We start from the raw sequence: 19,377 nt of genomic DNA, 5'->3' as shown, positions 1-19,377 counted from the left end.
AATCTCTCTGAGTCTGTTTCCTTAACTGTATACCAGATTTAGTAATACCTACTTATGTGGTAATTACAAGGATTAAATGAGCCAGTGCCTGGCCAAATAGAACCTGAAAATAGTAGTTTTATTTTGTGTCAGAAGACCTTGCAAGAACGGAACAATGGAATACAAAACGGGAGGCATGGTATTAGTGAAGAAGAGAAGCCAGGAGTGGTCAGGTGTTTATTAACAGAAAGGTTTAGCTGGGCATTTGAATGAGGGCTTGACAATGAGGGAGGAAGTGCAAGGAATGGGGGGAGGGGTGGACAATGGCAGAACTGGTCCTGCTGTATCTCCTCCAGACCAAGTGCAGCAGTGAGACCTTCCGGGAAGAGCATGCCATTTGGTTCTGTGATTCTCTCCTCAGTCATCAAGGGATTGCCAGGAAGACTTCTTCTTTTGAGAGAGAGAGAGAGAGAGAGAGAGAGAGAGAGAGAGAGAGAGAGAGGGAGAGAGAGAGGCTTGTTGTTCCACGGGGATGGAACGGGCAACCTTCGTGTAGTGGGACGATGCTCTAACTCACTGTCCTACCCGGCCAGGACCCACAGGAAAAAGCTTCTGATTTGGCCTGAACACTTGGTCAACCTAAACTTGGGGCTCAGGGCAACCAGTGGCCCCTCGCCTTCCCGTTTCCCCACTCTCTGCAGCATGCAGTTTAGACCTGAGGGAACATGAGGGCCCACTACCCCTCAGACATGAAACAGGTTGCTTGTGAAATGGAAAGAAATCTTTGCAGTTCACCACAGAGAAAAACGTGTTTTCTAACTACTTCATCCATACAACAACAGCTTTGTTCCTGCCCACTAACTTGTGGCCTTCGGGGATGCTGTGCAGGCCCTCCGTGATCGGGCAGGGAACGCACAGTCCTTTGATAATAGCACTTTATCCCGGCCTCTAAATCACAGTAACACCCCCACGAAGAATGGTTCAAGCAAAAGCAGCCCGGATTCCAGGTCTGACCCTGAAATGAAGACCCACCTTCATGGAGAGAAGCACCAGCTCCCTTGGACATTCAAAAACAAAAACAAAAACAAAAAAACCCAATAACTTTGGACCCTGCATATATCTGCACTTACCTGTCACTCAGACAAAATACCAGCAAAGGCCCTTACTGGTTTGGCTCAGTGGATAGAGCGTTGGCCTGCGGACAGAAAGGTCCCAGGTTGGATTCTGGTCAAGGGCATGTACCTTGGTTGTGGGCACATCCCCAGTAGGAGGTGTGCAGGAGGCAGCTGATCGATGTTTCTCTCTCATGGATGTTTCTAACTCTCTATCCCTCCCCCTTCCTCTCTGTAAAAAAATCAATAAAATATATTAAAACAAAACAAAACAAAAAAACACCAGCAGAAAAAATGCGTTACCCCATAGAGGCCTTTCTACGCCCACACTTCATCACCCGTCCTCTCTGGGAAAGAGAGAGAAAGAAGAAACATCAATCTGTTCCATTTATTCCACTTATTCATGCATTCAGTGGTTGATTCTCTTTTTAAAAATATATTTTTATTGATTTCAGAGAGGAATGGAGAGGGGAAAGAGAGAGAGTGAGAGAGAGAGAGAGAAACATCAATGCTGAAAGAGAATCATTGATTGGCTGCCTCCTGCACACCCCACACTGGGGATTGAGCCCACAACCTGGGCATGTGCCCTGACAGGGAGTCGAACCTTGACCTCCTGGTTCATAGGTCGATCCTCAACCACTGAGCCACACAGGTCAGGTTACTCTTACGTTCCATAACTACTAGTATATTGCTTGCAGGGCTGTTATTGACACAGTAGTTGGCTGTGCCCCAGACAAATGGGATGCTGGTCTATTCCCACAATCCTTTATCCCAATCTTCATTACAAGGAGGGCACTGCCATGTGCTCTCAGCCAGAATCTCTTGTCCAAGGTTCCTGGTTTGGCTGACGATGTCTTGCTCTATGCAACTTTTGTCATCACAGCTTGCAGTATAATGACTGATTTCGGTCCGAGGAATCTGATGGCGAGCATTGAAGAGACAAGCTGCCAATTTGTGACATCAGAATGATTATTTCTGCACTTGATAAGATGATAAGGAAACCTGCAGACTCTGATCTGGTGGTTTTTATCATAGGGACATTGTAATAGCTTTTCAGGGCCCAGGGAATCAATGTAAGTTTTTTCCATGTTGGAAATTAAATAGCTGAATCCAAGTCCTGAGTCAGGACACGCTCTCCCCACAGTCACCTCCACACCCTGGTTGATTCTTGTCTGTGCCCTGACCAGGGATCAAACCTGCAACCTTGGTGTTTCGGGACGATGCTCTAACCAATGGAGCTACTCAGCCAGGGCTGCAGGTTACTGTTTTATCTAGGTGTCTCCAAACTTTCTACCTTCGATGCTTTAATATACAGTATGCTATAACCTAAAAAACGTATAGCTGAATAGTAGAATGCTATACAACTGTTACAATGAGATCTATATGTGCAGAAAAAAAACCATCTGTAAAGTATGTTGTTAAGTGAAAAAAGGAAGGAGCAGAATAATGTTACCTATGCTGCCCTTGGTATTACCGTGCATCTATAAAAAGGTGGATGTATGCTTGTGTGTGAATAGAATGTTTCTGGAAGGAGACATAAGAAACTTAACAGTGAGGAATGGACGTGTGGGGAGATGGAACACATGCTGCTTTCCACTGTATACACTTATTATCTATTTTTAAAAAGTGTGTTATTTTTAAATCAAAAATTAATTTAAAAAATATAGGAAACATTGGCTTTTGGTGGGTGAAATCTGCAATGTAAGTTTTCTAACATTGTGGAAACGTTAGGTTCTTAATGTCAAGAGTCTACGGCAGACGATTTCTCTCCTTCAAACTAGGCTAAGCCACAGAGTTGGTCAAGGTGAGCTTCGTGCTTCACGTGAAGGAAGGGGAGGGGTCTTGTGCACCACAGGATACCCAGACACTTCCCACAAAGGGCATGTGCCAAGTGACCTCAATATGCAGCTAAAGCTGTTTGAGCAAGATGCCAATCTTCAGAGCAGTTTTCCTGGGAGGCACGTGGATGAGCTGAATGAAGCAGTACTGCACAGCTAGGCATGCCCCGCAAGTCCACATCCCAGGTCACTTTTACTCCACACTAGGAGGATTTTTTTTGGCACTTGGGTGGCAGGACCCCTGGAGAGCCCTGACAAAACCACCATTTGACAGCACTGAGTGGGCAGAGAGAGAGGCAGGGGAAGGAAGGTCATGGTACATTCCAGAGTATGGAAACACCTAATTATGCCACGTTTCCAAACAGCACACATAGGCAGATTCTACCTTCCCAGGTCAGTAATTTGGAAAAGTGTCAAAGGTGCCACGGGAGAAAAGAGCAAGAAAAATAGGGAAGAGAAGAGGTGTGGGTACCAGAGGAGGTGCTTCCACAATCCAGGGTGAACCTCGCAGCTCACTGACCCAACTTCTAAACCTGTTATTTTTTAAAAGTGAAAATGCTGTATTTTATTTTGTTAAAATGAAATTCTGTCCCAAAGCATTTTTAATACTTTATTTATTTATTTATTTATTTATTTATTTATTTATTTATTGTTAATCATCACCCGGGGATATTTTTTCCATTGATTTTTAGGGAGAGTGGAAGAGAGAAGGAGAGACAGAGAGAAACATGGATATGTCACATGGACTAGTTGCCTCCTGCACAAGCCCTGACCAGGGCCTGGGCTGGGGAGGAGCCTGCAACCAAGGTATGTGCCTTTGACCAGAGACTGGACTCCAACCCGGGACCCTTTCGTCCGCAGGCTGACACTCTATCCACTGAGCCAAACCAGCTAGGGCTAAACCAGAAGTTTTAAAAAATGCTCTGGGCCCTCCCTGGTTTTGCTCAGTGGATAGAGCAGCCTGCAGACCAAAGGGCCCGGGTTGGATTCCGGTCAAGGGCATGTACCTTGGTTGAAGGCTCCTCCCCAGCCCAGTCCCTGGTCAGGGCTTGTGCAGGAGGCAACTAATCGATGTGTTTTTCTCACATTGATGTTTCTCTTTGTCTCTCCCTCTCTCTTCCACTCTCCCCAAAAATCAATGGAAAAATATCCTCAGGTGAGGATTAACAACAACAAAAAAAAATCTGGTTTAGCTCTGGCCATGTAGCTCAGTTGGTTAGAGCATCGTCCAGATATGCCAAGGTTGCAGGTTCAAACCCTGGTCAGGACACATACAAGAATCCACCAATGAGTGTATAAATAAGTGTAACAATGAATAGATGTTTCTCTCTCCCTTCCTCTCTCTCTAAAACCAATCAATAAATAAAAATAAAAAAGAAACTTCTGGCCCTAGCCAGTTTGGCTCAATGGATAGAGCGTCAGCCTGCAGACTGAAGGGTCCCGGGTTCGATTCCGGTCGAAGGCACAGGTTTGGATTTCGGGCTCAATCCCCAGTAGGGGGCATGCAGGAGGCAGCCAATCAATGAGTAGTTTCAGATTCACAGCAGAATTGAGCAGGAGGTACAGAGATTTGCCATGTGCCTCCCTGCCTCCTCGTTATCAACATCTGGCACCAGAATCCCATTTGTGTGGATGTGGCATGTTTTTTCCCTCTGTGCCCCGTGTGCCAGAATCAGGATCTTTCTGCCTCAACCTGTCCACGGCCAACTGCCTGCCTTGATGGTGGAGGGGAGCCAGGCACCCAATGCTCCTTGTACACAACCGGTTCTGTTTCCACCCCCACTCATGGCCTGACCTTCTGGGTACCTTTTCTCTGCAACCCCTGGTCTTCCTGGGTCCTCTCGCTGGAATGAGTTTGCTTCTTAATGTCTTAACTCCATGCAGGCCCTTAGGTTTCCACTTTCTCTGGCCTGTGAGGTCAGTTAGATTTGACCATCTGCTTTCTTTCAAAATTTCATTACCTTCTTTTAACAGCTGATCTTTTTCATTCTCTTTGAACACTTGAGTTTATATCCCTTTTAATCCTTTAATGCCATTTTAGCAGACTTTGGGGAGGGGATCAAGTTAAAGGCATGTGCTCAATTGTGAAATGTCATCTCAAATTCAGTCTTTTATTTTATTATTGTCTTCCTACTCCCTCCTCAAACCTCCTCCCCCCCACACACACTCGCACCCACTCTAATGAATGCCGTTACAGTTCAGCTTCGACTTGGTAAGTATATTTTGAACATGATATCAAGATATGCATGTGTCTTTAAATTTTACAGTAATGGTATTGTACTAGAAATCTCATTCTGTTTCTCACTTTCTCAACACTGTTTTCAACTGCCTCCACTTGGCTACATTGTAGTTTAATCCTTCTGACTGCTGCATGAAGGTTACCTCCTCAACTCTTGGCTACCATATATTAGAAATTGATGAACATTTTAGTACATTATACACCAGAAAATTTCTTTTTCCCTATGTACCCAGGAAGAGAGAGCTAGGACATAAGATTCACACATGTTAAATTGATTAAATATTACCAGATTTCTCTCCAGAACGGCTCTGGCAATGAAAACTTCTCAGAGCCCTTGACATCTTCAATGTGACTCTCTCAAAGGAGGATATGACAGGCGGCATTTCTCAAACTTATATGACCATGGAACTCTCTCCTTGAAAAACACGTGAGCCTCCAGTGTCTCCCAATACACTGGGGATACTAAGGAAGATTACACAGGACTAGAGGAGTAGCATGCTGTTTTGGGAAATGGGGCAACATTAGTAGCTATAAACCCAGTTTTTTTGTTTGTTTTGTTGTTAATCCTCAACCGAGGATATTTTTCTATTGATCTTTTTAGAGAGAGTGGAAGAGAGAAGGGAAAGACAGAGAGAAACATCAATGTGAGAGAAACACATTGATTGGTTGTCTCCTGCACACGCCCCAATCAGGGCCCTGGCCGGGGAGGAATGAGCAACCACAGTATGTACCCTTGACCAGAATCGAACCCGGGACCCTTTGGTCCCCAGGCGGACGCTCTATCCATTGAGCCAAACTGGCTAGGGCAACCCAACTTTTTAAAAAATATATATTTTTTTATTGATTTCAGAGAGGAAGGGAGAGGGAGAGAGAGGAGAGAAACATCAATGATGAGAGAGAATCATTGATTGGCTGCCTCCTGCACACCCCCTACTGGGGATGGAGCCTACAACCTAGGCATATGCCCTTGGCCGGAATCGAACCTGGGACCCTTCAGTCCCTAGGCCGATGCTCTATCCACTGAGCCAAACCGGCTAGGGCCCAACTTATTTTTAATCTAACAAAGTCATTCTTATATTCTTCACTGCATAGTAAATACTTATTTGCTGGCTAACCCAATAAGTTATTTTTCTGTTATCTGCGGAAAGTCAAGATGTTTTTCCTAATACTTTGTTTCATATATAATATATATTTCTGATAGGAATCAAGACTAACCTTGGAATTTTTTTCCAGGGCCATGGGCAACTGAGATTCAGTGGTCAAAATTGTGACTCTTTCAGTAAACACAGGCATCTGTTCCCAAACCACTGCTAAGAGTGCCAAGATTAATATTCAGTTCTGACAGGCAGATAACCCTACAGTGGTATAGAGAGGAGAATTGATTTTAAAACTTTAAAATTAGAAGTAGTAATTAGGTTTCAAAGGTAAAGTGGCTTTGGAAGAAAAAAAAAAGCCCAATCCAAAGTAGGCTATACCATTGCAATCATTAAACAAATAAATCTGGAATTAAAATGTAATTTCTGTGTAGATAGGACCCAGTCTACTTAGCTCACTAAGCCCTAGCCCAGTGCCTGGCATAGAGGAGACACAATAAATAATTGTTGAAGAAATAAATGAAAAAAAAATCAGCTATTTGTATTTCAAAAGCCTGATAGTGGAAGATTGGATGTAAAATTTTAAAGGTATATATTTATGTAATAAATACACCTATGAAAAAAAGTTCCCCTAAACCACCTATAAATATAGGCGATAGAGTCAGGCTAGAACACCTTCCTTCTAGAGTTAAGGAAATGTAACGCACACCTACTGGAGTATCTGTCCATCCCTCTTTCCTGGGAACTAACCACCCCTCCCACAGGTGTGGATTCCTGGATTTCTGCCACTTGACTCTTTGTCCTAGCTGTTGGATCAAGTTAATTGGATCAAGTTGGACATAGCACCCGAGATAGGCCAATCAGATTCTCTCTTCTGGAAATTTGATGTTGAATTATGAAAACCTACATAGTCTAGACCAGTGGCTCTCACTGGAGGTGTTCTTTGCCCCCAGGAACACTGGCAACATCTAGAGACATTTTGATTGTCACACTGGGGCAGGGGAGAGGTTGCGTGTTACGGCATCTCACAGGTGAGGCCAGGGATGCTGCTAAACACCCTACAATGCACCGGCCTGCCCTCACCACAAAGAGTGTGAGGCTGAGAAACCTTGCTGCAGTGTGAGCACCTGAAAAGACAAAATGTAACTCAGTTGACTGGGGCTGCCAGCCGTCTATACTCCACATCCCAGGGAAACAGACAGACTCGGCCTGTACAGAGAGAAAATAATGAAGTGGTACCGAGAGGAGCTGAGCTTAGATACAGAAATTCCTGATTCCACTTCCTCCCAGAGACCTGAGTACATTTTTGCCCCTTTATCCTTCTAATATATTCTCCTTTTATACTTAAGATAGCCTGACATGGGTTTTTGTTACTTAAAACCAAAGTAAGTTAAATTAATACAAGAAACATTCAAGTAAATTATTTTACAGTGACTTAAGAGATATTAAGGCTCATGCAGCTTAGAGATTGGTCAGTCTTCTAGGATTGAACAAATAAGTAAAATGAAATAATTCATTTTCATTACTTTTCCTTGAAAGCCTTGTTGCTTCCCCACAACTTCTCTACAATTAGGTGCTAGAATGAGTTAAAAGCTCTTTGTAAGGCAAAGGAATGTAGAACATGCTGGCATTTTGCTTATGAGTCTTCTGGGAACCAGGACACCTGGCTTACCTGCTCTGCCACTACACTGAGCCCCACCCCTTGCACCAACTCCTGGTCATTATTTACACAGCTCCACAATGACTTCTATTTTGCATCTTATTTTGTATTTCCATGTATCTCATCAGTCTTGGTACTGATTTCATTTCTCTATATACAGGAATTCAATTGTGATCTAGGGTAAGCCACTGAAATGGTCTTTGATACTCAGTTTCATTATGGAAGTTACATTTTTCCTTATCTAAGTCTTAGGAATATTGTGAATTCGTTATTGTGAATTCATTTCTTTATCCAAACACAAATGGTTTCTTAATCATTTAGGAGTCCTTGACCCCTTTGGGAATCTGATGGTGGGTCCTCTCTCAGAAATGTCTATGTGCACTGTCTTTTGCACACAGATCTGAGGATTCATAGACTGTTTAGAGCCATCATAACTACCTCCCAGCTGATGAACCCTGCATTAAATATTTATTCAGTGTCTCCTATGTTCTAGATGGTTAGAAAAAAAGGGTGAAAAAGTAGAGTTCTACCCTTCAGAGGAACACAACTTGGTAAGACTACAGAGCAGCAAACATCCAATTACAACCCAAGTAATTAATGTTAAGAGAAGGGTGATAGAGAGTACTGTGGTAACCCCGAACAGAACATAATCTGGGTTGGGAATTAAAGAAAGATTCCTGGAAGAAGTGACATCTGCACTGAGAATTCTGACAAGCAGAAGAAAGCAAGGTCAAGTAGAAGGCTAGGTGAGAACACTGCAGACGGGGAAAAGTATATGTGGAAGGGAAAGAGCCTGGTGAAAGGTTTAGAGCAGCATTGCTAATCGTCTGTCTATTGGCTCTCAGCTCCATTCCTGCTCTATCTCAGGGGGCTGAGTCAGCAAACCACACTGCCCAGATCCCTCTGCCAAGTGGTTTCTAGAGAGACTCTGTCAATGGAAAGCCTTGGTGGACGGCTGGAGGCAGGAGGGAGAGAAGCCATGCCCCCCTGCTGTCGGTAGCATCCCCAGTTGGGGCGGCAGTCGCATCCAGTGAGTGGGGACTGCTGGGCCCCAGCAGCAGTGGTGGCACTGGCTCCAGCAGTGGCAGTAATGGCTGTGGGTGGGCTGAGCAGCACAGCAGTCATGAGCATTGGTAACACCGTCCCCCCTCCTGCTCCAGCCTAGAGTTTCAGGCAGTTCCTAACTCCTGGGTAACCTTATCTTTTTTGCCCCTCTGGCCCTTTCACATTTTGAAACCAATTCCCTATATTGCCCCTTTAAAATACTTAGAGTGTTTCTCTTTGTCTGACGGGACATGACTAATACAGCAATGAAACAGAAAATGTGGTGAGGGGTGGAGGAGGGTTGTGGTGAGAGATGTGGTTGACCAGGTAATTGAGGGCCAGATCATTCACTCATCTTAGGAAATGATCAGATGTTTGGATTTTATTCTAAGAGCAATGAAAATATTTTATTTTATTATTTTTTTCATTTTTTATTAAGGAATTATATGTGTACATATCTTACCATTGTCCCCCCCAAAGATTTTATTTTATTTTATTTATTCAAAGGCAGTTGTTTAAAAAGACAGCATTGAAATATTTAATTATATAAAAATTAAAATATCTACAGGTCAATAACAAATAAACATCATAAACCAAACCTAAAGACATATGGTCAGTGGGTATCATTATTCAAATCAACTATGATAGTTTTTATATTCTGAATTTGTTAATGCATTTATAGTTCTATAAGCAAACTATGCTTATTCGAATAAAATATAGGCAAAGGACATAAACTGGAAACTCAGTTTTATAACTTTAGTCAACAATCAGCAGTTATTTCTCATCCACATTAACTGCTTGTAGATTTTTTTTTAGTATTTATTTATTTTATTATTTTTATTTTTTGTTAGTCCTCACTCAAGGATATTTTTATTAATAATTTTATTTGATTTGATTTTTTAAATACATTTTTATTGATTTCAGAGAGGAAGCGGGAGAGAGAGAGAGATAGGAACATCAATGATGAGAGAGAATCATCGATTGGCTGCCTCCTGCATGCCCCACACGGGGGATTGAGCCTGCAACCCGGGCATGTGCCCTAACCAGGAATCGAACTGTGACCTTCTGGGTCATAGATTGATGCTCAACCACTGAGCTATGCAGTTGGCCAGGCTCCATTAATTTTTAGAGAGAGTGGGAAGGAAGGAGGGAGAGAGAAAGTGAAACATCAATGTGAGAAAGACACATTGATTGGTTGCCTCCTGCATGCGCCCCGATGGGACTAGGGATGGAACCTGCAATCCAGGTATGTGCCCTTAACTGGGAATCGAACTCGAGACCCTTCAGTGCTTGGGCCGGTGCTCTAACCACTGATTAACACCAGCCAGGGATGTTTGTAGATTTTTGACCGGAACATAGGTAATCAATGTATAGAGGTTGTTTGGTGAATCTTCATCCTTATTAGATTTTCTAGACAACCACACCAGGATATGGTATGGAACATTCCTTATTTCTTTTTCCCAGACAGCTTTGGAGCCTGGTGAATGTGCACATCTGGAGTTTCTATATCCTTTATGGCAAATTTCTGGATCCCTTTAAAAGTCTGAAGATCACACTTCTTGAAATCTACTCCATGGATGGGCTTGTAAATGTTGATGGTGTATTCTCTGGTCACTACCTCATTGATGGCAGAACGGCCCTTCTCACCATCCTTCTATGTGGGAGCCATTAAGTTGGAAAGCTGGAAACCCATGAAAGATTTTAAATACATGGTCAATTCAGTCACCTTTAATTTCTTGTTTTCTCCCCCCCCCCTTTTTTTTTTAGAGAGAGAGAGGAAGGGAGAGGGAGAGAGAGAAACATCGATGAAAAGAACTATTCATCGGCTGCTTCCTGCACGCCTCCTATCAGAGATCAAGCCCGAAACCTGGGCATGTGCCCCGACTGGGAATCGAACCAGCAACCCTTCGGTGTGGAACCATGCTCAACCAACTAAGGCACACTGGCCAGGGCAGTCACTTTTGATTTTTATGAAGATCATTTGGGTCATAATATGGAGAACAGGTTTGAGACTACCAAATTGAAGGTCAGGTGTCCAATCAGGAAGCTTTTGCAATTATCTAGGAGAGAATTTGATGGTGGTCTATACTAGGGTAGCAGCAGTGAATTTGAAAAGAAGGATTGGAAGGATTTTATAAGGTGGAATGGCCAGAACGTAATGGGGTATTATGGCAGATTAAAGATGGCTACAGATTCACTGGCTCTCTTCCCATTGATGGGTGGGATCTATAGCTCCGCCTTTTGAATTTGGGTGATTTCTGTAACTGCTTTGACAAACAGAAAATGGTAGAAAGGACATTGTGCTAGTTTCTGGGCACTAAGAGACCAGAAGCTTCCATTTCTTACTTCTTGGAACTTGTACTCCTGGAACACAACCACCACACTTTGAGAAGTGAAGCCAAATGGAGAGGTCACACATACATAGCTGCTCTCATTGGCAGACCCAGCTGAGCTCCCAGCCAACAGCCAGCACCAGCTGTCTGCTGTGTGAGTGTGCCATCTTAGATGTCTTGTCCCGTCTACAGACAACTTACAGATGACCCCACCTCAGCCACTAACTACAACTGCATCATAGAGCCAAGCAATTCCTACCCACTTAAGCCCATTCAGTTTACGAAACCAAAAGAGGCTTTTAAGCCTCTAGGTGTTTTTTAAAAAAATACATTTTTATTGATTTCAGAGAGAAAGGGAGAGGGAGAGAGAGATAGAAACATCAGTGATTAGAGAGAATCATTGGTGGGCTGCCTCCTGCATGCACCACACTGGGATCGAGCCCACAACCCGGGCACATTCCTTGACCAGAAATCGAACCGTGACCTCCTGGTTCATAGGTCGATGTTCAACCACTGAGCTGCCAGCTGGGCTAGGTGGTTTTTTGAGCCACTAAGTTTTGGGGTGGTTCGTTATACAGCTGGATTGGGCCCAGAGTGGAACCAGTAACTGCTGAGGTGGGGAAGGAGAGCAGATGAACAGTTTGTGCAGGTGCGGTGGGTAAACGATCTATCAGAAACCAGGAAATATATATTTTTGGAACTTCATTAAATATTTTTTCTAGATGTCCTATGATGTTTTATCTTCAGCATTAGCTATCCAGGTTTTAGATCCCTATCATTCAGAACTTCTACACTAATTTTAGTATCTTCTGCTATAAGAGCAGCTGCACTTCTCAAAAATATAAAGAGGAACTGGTACCTATTTCATCACATTTTTCCCCTTGTTGATCGAGGGATCAATTTCCAGGTCTCTTTTTCATTCATCACATATCTACTCATTATCTGCCAGGTACTCAGCACTGTTCTGGGTGTTAGGGGCATCATATTGTCACAAGATAGGTAATATCCCTGCCCTCATGGAGTTTACATTCTAACTGGCAGGCAGACAAAAACCAAGAAAAGAAAATGATTACCAACTCGATAAAAAGCAATGAAACAAGTAAGCAGGTGCTGATAGAGCATAAAAGTTGAGAGGAACTTACTTTAGACAAGGTGGTCAGGAAAGATTTTTAAGCTGAAACTTAAGGAAGTGGAAAAAACCAGCAGTGGGAAGAAGTGAGGGTTGGTAGCTATGGGAAACACAAGAGTGCAAAGGCCCTGAATGGTTAAAAGCTTGACCAGATTAAGGAACTGAAAGACTAGTTTGGAGTGTAGTGAGCAAGAAGACTAGTAAGGTGAAGTTGGAGAGAGATGCAGAGGCTGGATTAAACAATGCCTTTTAGGCCAAATTAAAGGATTTGCATTTTATTCTAAATGTAAAAGATAGGCAAAAGCATGAATATGATCAGATTCACATTTTAAGATAATGGTCAGAACACACAGGGGAAGACTAGTTGAGCAACTGTTGCAGTAGTTCATGACAGAGAAAGATGGCCTGGACTAAGGTTCACTCTAATTTTCTCTTCCCTGGACTCAGCCTGTTGCTTTTTATTTTTTATTTTTTAAGTATATTTTTATTGATTTCAGAGAGGAAGGAAGAAGGAGAGAGAGATGAAAACATCAATGATGAGAGAGAATCATTGATCGGCTGCCTCCTGCAAGCTCCCCACTGGGGATTGAGCCCACAACCTGGGCATGTGCCCTTGACTGGAATCGAACCTGGGACCTTTCAGTTCACAGGTTGATGCTCTATCCACTGAGCAAAACCAGCTAGGGCTCAGCCTGTTGCTTTTTAAAGTGTAGGTGGAGGCTTAGTAAAAACGAATCACCAATTATTCCCAAATACCCAAGTATAAATAAGACTCCCAGGGGGCTCTTGCTCTGTATAAAGATTTGAATTATTTTCTTGTGTTCTCTCTCTCTCTCTCTCTCTCTCTCTCTCTCTCTCTCTCTCTCTCTCTCTCTCTCTCATTGAATTTATTTGGGGCCAATGGTTCACAAAACCATACAGGTTTCAAAGGTATAACTCAATAAAACATCATCAGCACACTGCATTGTGCTCTCATCACCCCAAGCAAAATCTCTTTCTATTCCCATTTCCCCGCCACTTTGTCCACTTCCACCTACCCACCCCCCTTTCCCTCTTTCTAAAACCACACTGTTGTTTGTGTCTATGTGTGATGTGTGTGTGTGTGTTTGTTTAATCCCTTCTTTTAGCCAGCTGCCCCCCAAACCCCACCCCTCTGACAGCTGTCAGTCTGTTCCATGTATCCATGCCTCTGTTTCTATTTTGTTCTATTTGTGGCTGTGTCTACCTGGCCTGGGTGTGCATGGGAGGGGCTAATATGTGTACAAGGGTTTGCTTCCTCCAATTTAGAGATGGGGACAGATCTTTGAAAGGTCTGAGGCTCCCTGAGGTCCACCTCCACCTGTCAGCTACTCTGCCTCGGAGGTTGCCTGGCCTTTCTCCAAAGCCTTCTGAAGAAAGACTGTAGAGTGGGCTCAGGCTGGCCGTGACCTACAGACACTTCCGCAGATCATGAGGTCGGTAGGTGGGGGCAACCAGGGTTAGGAGGACGGGACTAGTGGGCTCCCTACTTGGTGGCCTCACGGTCAGGCACTCAATGAGGAGAAAGTGGATCCTACTCTGGAGCCAAACCACTCAGTCTCTACCAGAGTCTCCAACTCTAGCTCCCCCGGGAGAGCACTGCAGGTTCAGGTTGGGTGCAGCCAGCTGCCCCCTCTGCAGGAACAAGCTCTGTAGGGCAAAGCTACTGGGGCTGCGGGGACAGATCAAAAGAGTCTTTTGTTGCCTGGCAAGTGTTGCTCAGTGGTTAAAGTGTCAGCCCATGCACTGAAGAATGTGGGTTTGATTCCCAGTCAAGGGCACATACCTGAGGTGCAGGTTTGATCCCTGGTCTCTCTCACATTGATGTTTCTCTCTCCCTCTCTCTCTATCTTCCTCTCTCCCTCCTTCCCCTCCTCCCACTCTCTCTAAAAATCAATGGGGAAAAACCCGTCAGGTGAGGATGAACAAACAAAGTCTCCTATTGGGGGTGGTGCCAGCTGAGCCTGCAGGAGGGGGCCAAGCACTTCGTCCCAGTCCCAGAAAATAGCCTTTGAGAGAGAAACACTCCAAATGTCCCAGCTCCAAGCAGCCCTTCCTCCCCCCAACCCCCCATGGTGCTCAGCTCAGCAGGGCAGGGCCAGTGGGACTTGGAAGGGCAGATCCAAATAGTCTGTAGGAGGGGGGCAGACACTTCTTCCCCTTACCACGGGGATATGAGGGCTGAATTCCCAGGGGAGATAGGAGTGGCTTCCTTGTGATGTCGAGACACAACCCAGCACCTGCCCATCTGATTCCCGGACAAAAGCCTCCCTGGGAGACAGCGCCCTGATGATAGTCCAGCTCTGGGCGGCACTCTGATCCCCTTGAGTGACAGAACTCCTCAGGGTGGGGCCACAGGGAGTGGACGGCCAGGCCAAGTGATGTGACAGGTGCGTGTGTGGGTGCAGGCTGGGTGCTTGAGATGGGGGAGAATGGTTCTCTTTCCAAAGCTACACAGTTCAATCACTGAATGTCTGCCAAGAACTTCTCCAGAAAAGGAGCGCCAGCAAGGTCCCTGCTGATTGCAGCCAGCAGACCCCTTTCGCTGTTAGGTAGAGTGGCGCTGCCGGCAGTGGCAGGACCAGGCAGTGCATTCCCCAGGCTGGTGCTGTAACAACACAAGTGCTGGACCCTGGGAAGTGCGTCTGGGTCTCTAGCAGACTCACTTCTCCCCCAGCAGACTGAATCCCCACCGATTTTCACCACCAGAGGCTATTCAGGCTCCTCTTCCCATCTCTGTTGCTCTAAGTTGGGGATCCATGTGTGAGGTTGCCACCCGCACGCCTGGGTGGAGCGAGTTTTGCAGCCAAGATATCCCTCTTGCTTCTCAGCTGCCACCTGCGGGTGCAGGGGCCAGCCCTTTCCGTGTCTCTGCCCTTCTCACCTGTGGCTTCTTCTGTAAGTCTTCTGTTACAATATTTCAGTTCAGCTAGCCTTCAGTTGGTTGCTCTATAATTTAACTCTGGTGGTGGGAGCAGGTGAGTGTGGCTTCTACCTACTCTGCAGCCATTTTGGAAACTGAAGTATTTTCAATATTAATGGTGTTTTCCACTTCTCTCCACCAACCTCCTTCTTCCCCCACACCCAAGGTTTTCCTCTATTAGGAACTAACTTCTGTGGCTTTTGCTACATGAACTAATTAGTGGTTTTCAAGCCACTTCACTCTAAACAGTATTTGTTGTCTACCAAGTTCCCTGGCAACTGGAATAGGTGGGGTAGAAGATGCAAGAGAAGACAATAATTTGGAGGGGTAGGGGAACTCAATCTGTTGAAGATTAGTCCAGTTGTTGTTTTTTTGTTTTGTTCCTTCTGCAGAGCCATAGACTTGTATTGCCAATAAAACTAAACTTCATTAGATTGAGACTTACTAGCTTTAAATTCAGTTATTTCATCCAATGCCTTCAAGTTAGTAATTCCATCTGAATATGGATGAAATATCCTTCACTTAAAACATGGTAACATAATTCAGCTGATATTTTTTTTAAAAAAAGTTGATTTCAGAGATAGAAACATCAGTGATGAGTGAGAATAATCGGCTGCCTCCTGCATGCCCCACACTGGGGTTCAAGCCTGCAACCCGGGCATGTGCCCCAAACCAGGAATCAAACCATGACCTCCTGGTTTGTAGGCCAACGCTTAACCACTGAGCTGTGCCAGCAGGCTCAGCTGATATTCTTGAAAGCCTCAACTTGGTCCAGCAGATAATGGAGGTGTACTAACTGCAGAGGCGTTCTCTACATGGGATTCACATCAGGAGGGTATCCGGCTTCTCCCTGGCCTTCAGAAGCCTCTTATCCAAAACAGCTGCTGAGCTTGGAGGACAGCCTGGAGCCCCCTGGAGGTCAAGAGGAGAGGCTGCCCTTCCCATGAAGGCAGGAGCATGACCATAGTGTTCCCTGTGTCTAGCACAGCGAGTGACAATAAAACAAGTGTTTAACAAATGTTTGTTCACTGGATTAATAGAAGAGTTTGGGGGAACAAAAGAAAATATGGCAAACTACTTATTTAATCAAAGTGACTCAAAAAAACCTTTTACAAATTCATGTTCTGTCCTCACTCAGCTTTTGGGGTAGAAAAGATGGGAAAGAGGAGGGCTGAAGTCTGGGTTTCCAGGTTTGTGGGCACTTGGTGAGACCGAGGAAAGGCCAGATGGTAGGAGCCTTGCTGTAGACTTTAAAGAAGATGATTCCTCCCTTCAGTGGGACTTGCCAAAGGATGCAATGAATTTGGATCTGCAATGGAGCTGCAAGGTATTTTTACACTTTACTTTTTTAGAGAGAGAAAGGGAAGGAGAGAGAGAGAGAAACATTGATTTGTTGTCCCACTTATTTATATATTCATTGGTTAATTCCTGTATGTGCCCTGACTGAGGATTGAACCCACAACCTTGGTATATTGGCCGATGCTCGAACCAACTGAGCTATCCGGCCAGAACATATTTTTAAACTTTAAATATCCATTTCCAGATCACAGAAAGGACTTCTCATGTAACCTTGAGTAGGCCATTTAGGTAAATTTCTGTGTTACTTAAATGAACCATCTCTGTGGAGAAAAGTGATGATGAAAGCTTATTAATTTACGTTTGTAAAAACACCTTGAAACCTGTGGATGAAAGATTTTCTGCAGAGGTACAAAGGGTGGGTAATATATTGGGTCAAATTCTACCCTTTTATGGTGGCAGAGAGGGAGCAGGCATACTTGAGGACACTTAGGGGGAACCTCTGGCACATTATATTTCAAACAGCCTTGAAGAAAGCTCCCTGCTTTCAGTATATCGAGTGTTTTAATCACATGTATAGGTTATTATTCTAGTAGTTATTTTCTTTTTTTTTTTTTGCTGTTTATCCTCACTCAGGATATTTTTTTCCATTGATTTTTAGAGTGGAAGGGAAGGGGGCGGGGGGAGGAGAAACATCGATGTGAGAGAGACACATCCATTGGTTGCCTCCTGCACACACCTGCTACTCAGGCAGGTCCCTTGACCAGGAATCGAACCCAAGACCCTTTGGTGCACAGGCTAACGCTCCACCACTGAGCCAGGGCAGAGCAATTATTTTAACATTTCTCTCCTAAAGTCTCAGCTTTGTGTAAAGGGAATCTTTAGAGGGATTAGCCTGTGAGGTTTTCCTTCTACAACACTTTAATTTTTACCTTACATCAGTGATACTCAGTTCCTATCCAAATGGGGTCATTTCATCAATTCTAGACAGATGTTTACAAGTTACAATCAGTGATTAGAAAAAGCCCAGGAAGGAGAAAAGAGAATTTCAACAAAACCTTCCAGTCTATGAGTTAATTATACCCATTTATAAAAATGGTATTAATAATTACTTAAGAAATAATGCCAATAGAACATTTTCTTAGCATAATGATCTCTTTCAGCAAGGTAAATACAGACACAAAGATAAGACATTTAATGTAAAACTGTCAAGGCACAAAAGCCAAGCTTAAAAAACAAAACAGGCAATCACCTTTTTCAGTATGCTACATCAATTATACACTGGTAGCTGTGCCCAAATGAGCATATAACTTAAAAAAATTTGTTTTTCTTGACCCTGTAATTTGCTTAGTTTGGCAGGGAGGTGAAAAATAAATTTTATTACTTGTTCTCAGGGGTAGGAAGGACTTTTTGCTTTACTGTGCCCTGCTCTTCCTGAAAGAGGACTGAACTCCTTAACCCTTCCAATGGATCCAGACAAATCCCAGAGAACTGCTCCTTCAGATCTTGATGTTCTTCATATCTTCTTGGGAATTTCTTTAACTGCTTTACCTCTGAATTCTCTCCTTGCTGCTCAGAGGCCATGCATAGTTGGAGTTCTTTCCAGGTCGTCCTGCATGCTATGAGCACACACCAGCTCATTACTGGGTGCTTACTAAGGATTATTTTTAATTAAAAAAATTTTTTTTTAATTTATTGCTTTGAGAGAGTGAGGGTGGGGGAGAGAAACATCAATTAAAATATTTTTATTGATTTCAGAGAGGAAAAGAGAGATAGCAACATCAATGGGACTCATTGATTGGCTGCCTCCTGCACGCAGCAACCTGGGCTTGTGCTCTTGAATCAAACCCGGGACCCTTCAGTCTGCAGGCCAATGCTCTATCCACTGAGCCAAACCAGCGTGGGCCATTGATTTGTTTTTCCACTTATTTATGCATTCCTGGGTTGATTCTTCTATGTGCCCTGACCAGGCATGGAACCCACAACCTTGGCTATAGGAACGCACCACCTGGGCTACCTACCCCGCTAGGGCCATACTATGGTTCTTTTTTTCTTCTAAATTTCCTAAGGCCGCACGTGGGCAACACCAAGCCAGAATTACATGGCGGGAAAAAAAGATAAAAAAAGTGATTTCTGAACTCCTTAAAACACGTTAGGTTCTTTCGCCTTAGAAAAGAGGCAGGCTAGAAAAAACAAAACAAACAAGTTGCAAATGACAATCGCATACGACAAGCCCAGGCGCTGCCAAGGGAGAGATCCGGGCGGGCCTCCGCCCGCCGCAGCGGGGGTCAGGCCACTTTACGCAACCTCCCGGGTGGGCGGGCCTGACCCCAGCCGGCCGTCCACCTCCAGCGCGTCCGCACCCGCCCAGCCCCTGCCGACTGGTTCCGGCCCACGTGGCCGGCGCAGGCTCAAAGTCCAATGGTGCCTCGGGGCGTCGGCTGCCACACGGCGGCGGGAGTAACGAACAGGTCAGCCGCTCTCCGGCTGCAAGCACGCTGCCTCCCCAACCCTCCGGGGCCGCGCGTGACCACCTCCGCTCCCAATCACGGTTGCAGCTGACGGAGCGCGGTACCGGAATCCCACACAGAGCCATCCCACCCTCATCCCGCGAGAACTCGGAAAGGAAAAATGTTGGGCGGGCGATGGGGAAGTGGCCAATGAGAGAGCGAGAAGGGTATGATGGGCGGCCCCTCGGTGCTCCCCCTTTGA

The 19,377-nt window shown here is 44.6% G+C and overlaps 1 pseudogene across 1 annotated transcript; it reads right to left on the bottom strand.

Annotated features, from left to right (window-relative positions):
- Positions 1-1,709: 1,709 nt before the first annotated feature.
- On the bottom strand, positions 1,710-18,249 carry LOC307102672 (gametocyte-specific factor 1-like; annotated as a pseudogene). The gene is made up of 2 exons: positions 18,050-18,249; positions 1,710-2,270 (listed from the first exon to the last, which is right to left on the bottom strand). The product of its transcript is annotated as a gametocyte-specific factor 1-like (transcript).
- Positions 18,250-19,377: the final 1,128 nt, after the last annotated feature.

Source organism: Cnephaeus nilssonii, assembly GCF_951640355.1.
Source record: "Cnephaeus nilssonii genome assembly, chromosome: 1".
Classification (NCBI taxonomy): domain Eukaryota; kingdom Metazoa; phylum Chordata; class Mammalia; order Chiroptera; family Vespertilionidae; genus Cnephaeus; species Cnephaeus nilssonii.
Note: the sequence above shows the minus strand (reverse complement) of the source record. Positions and strands in the feature narration are given on the sequence as shown.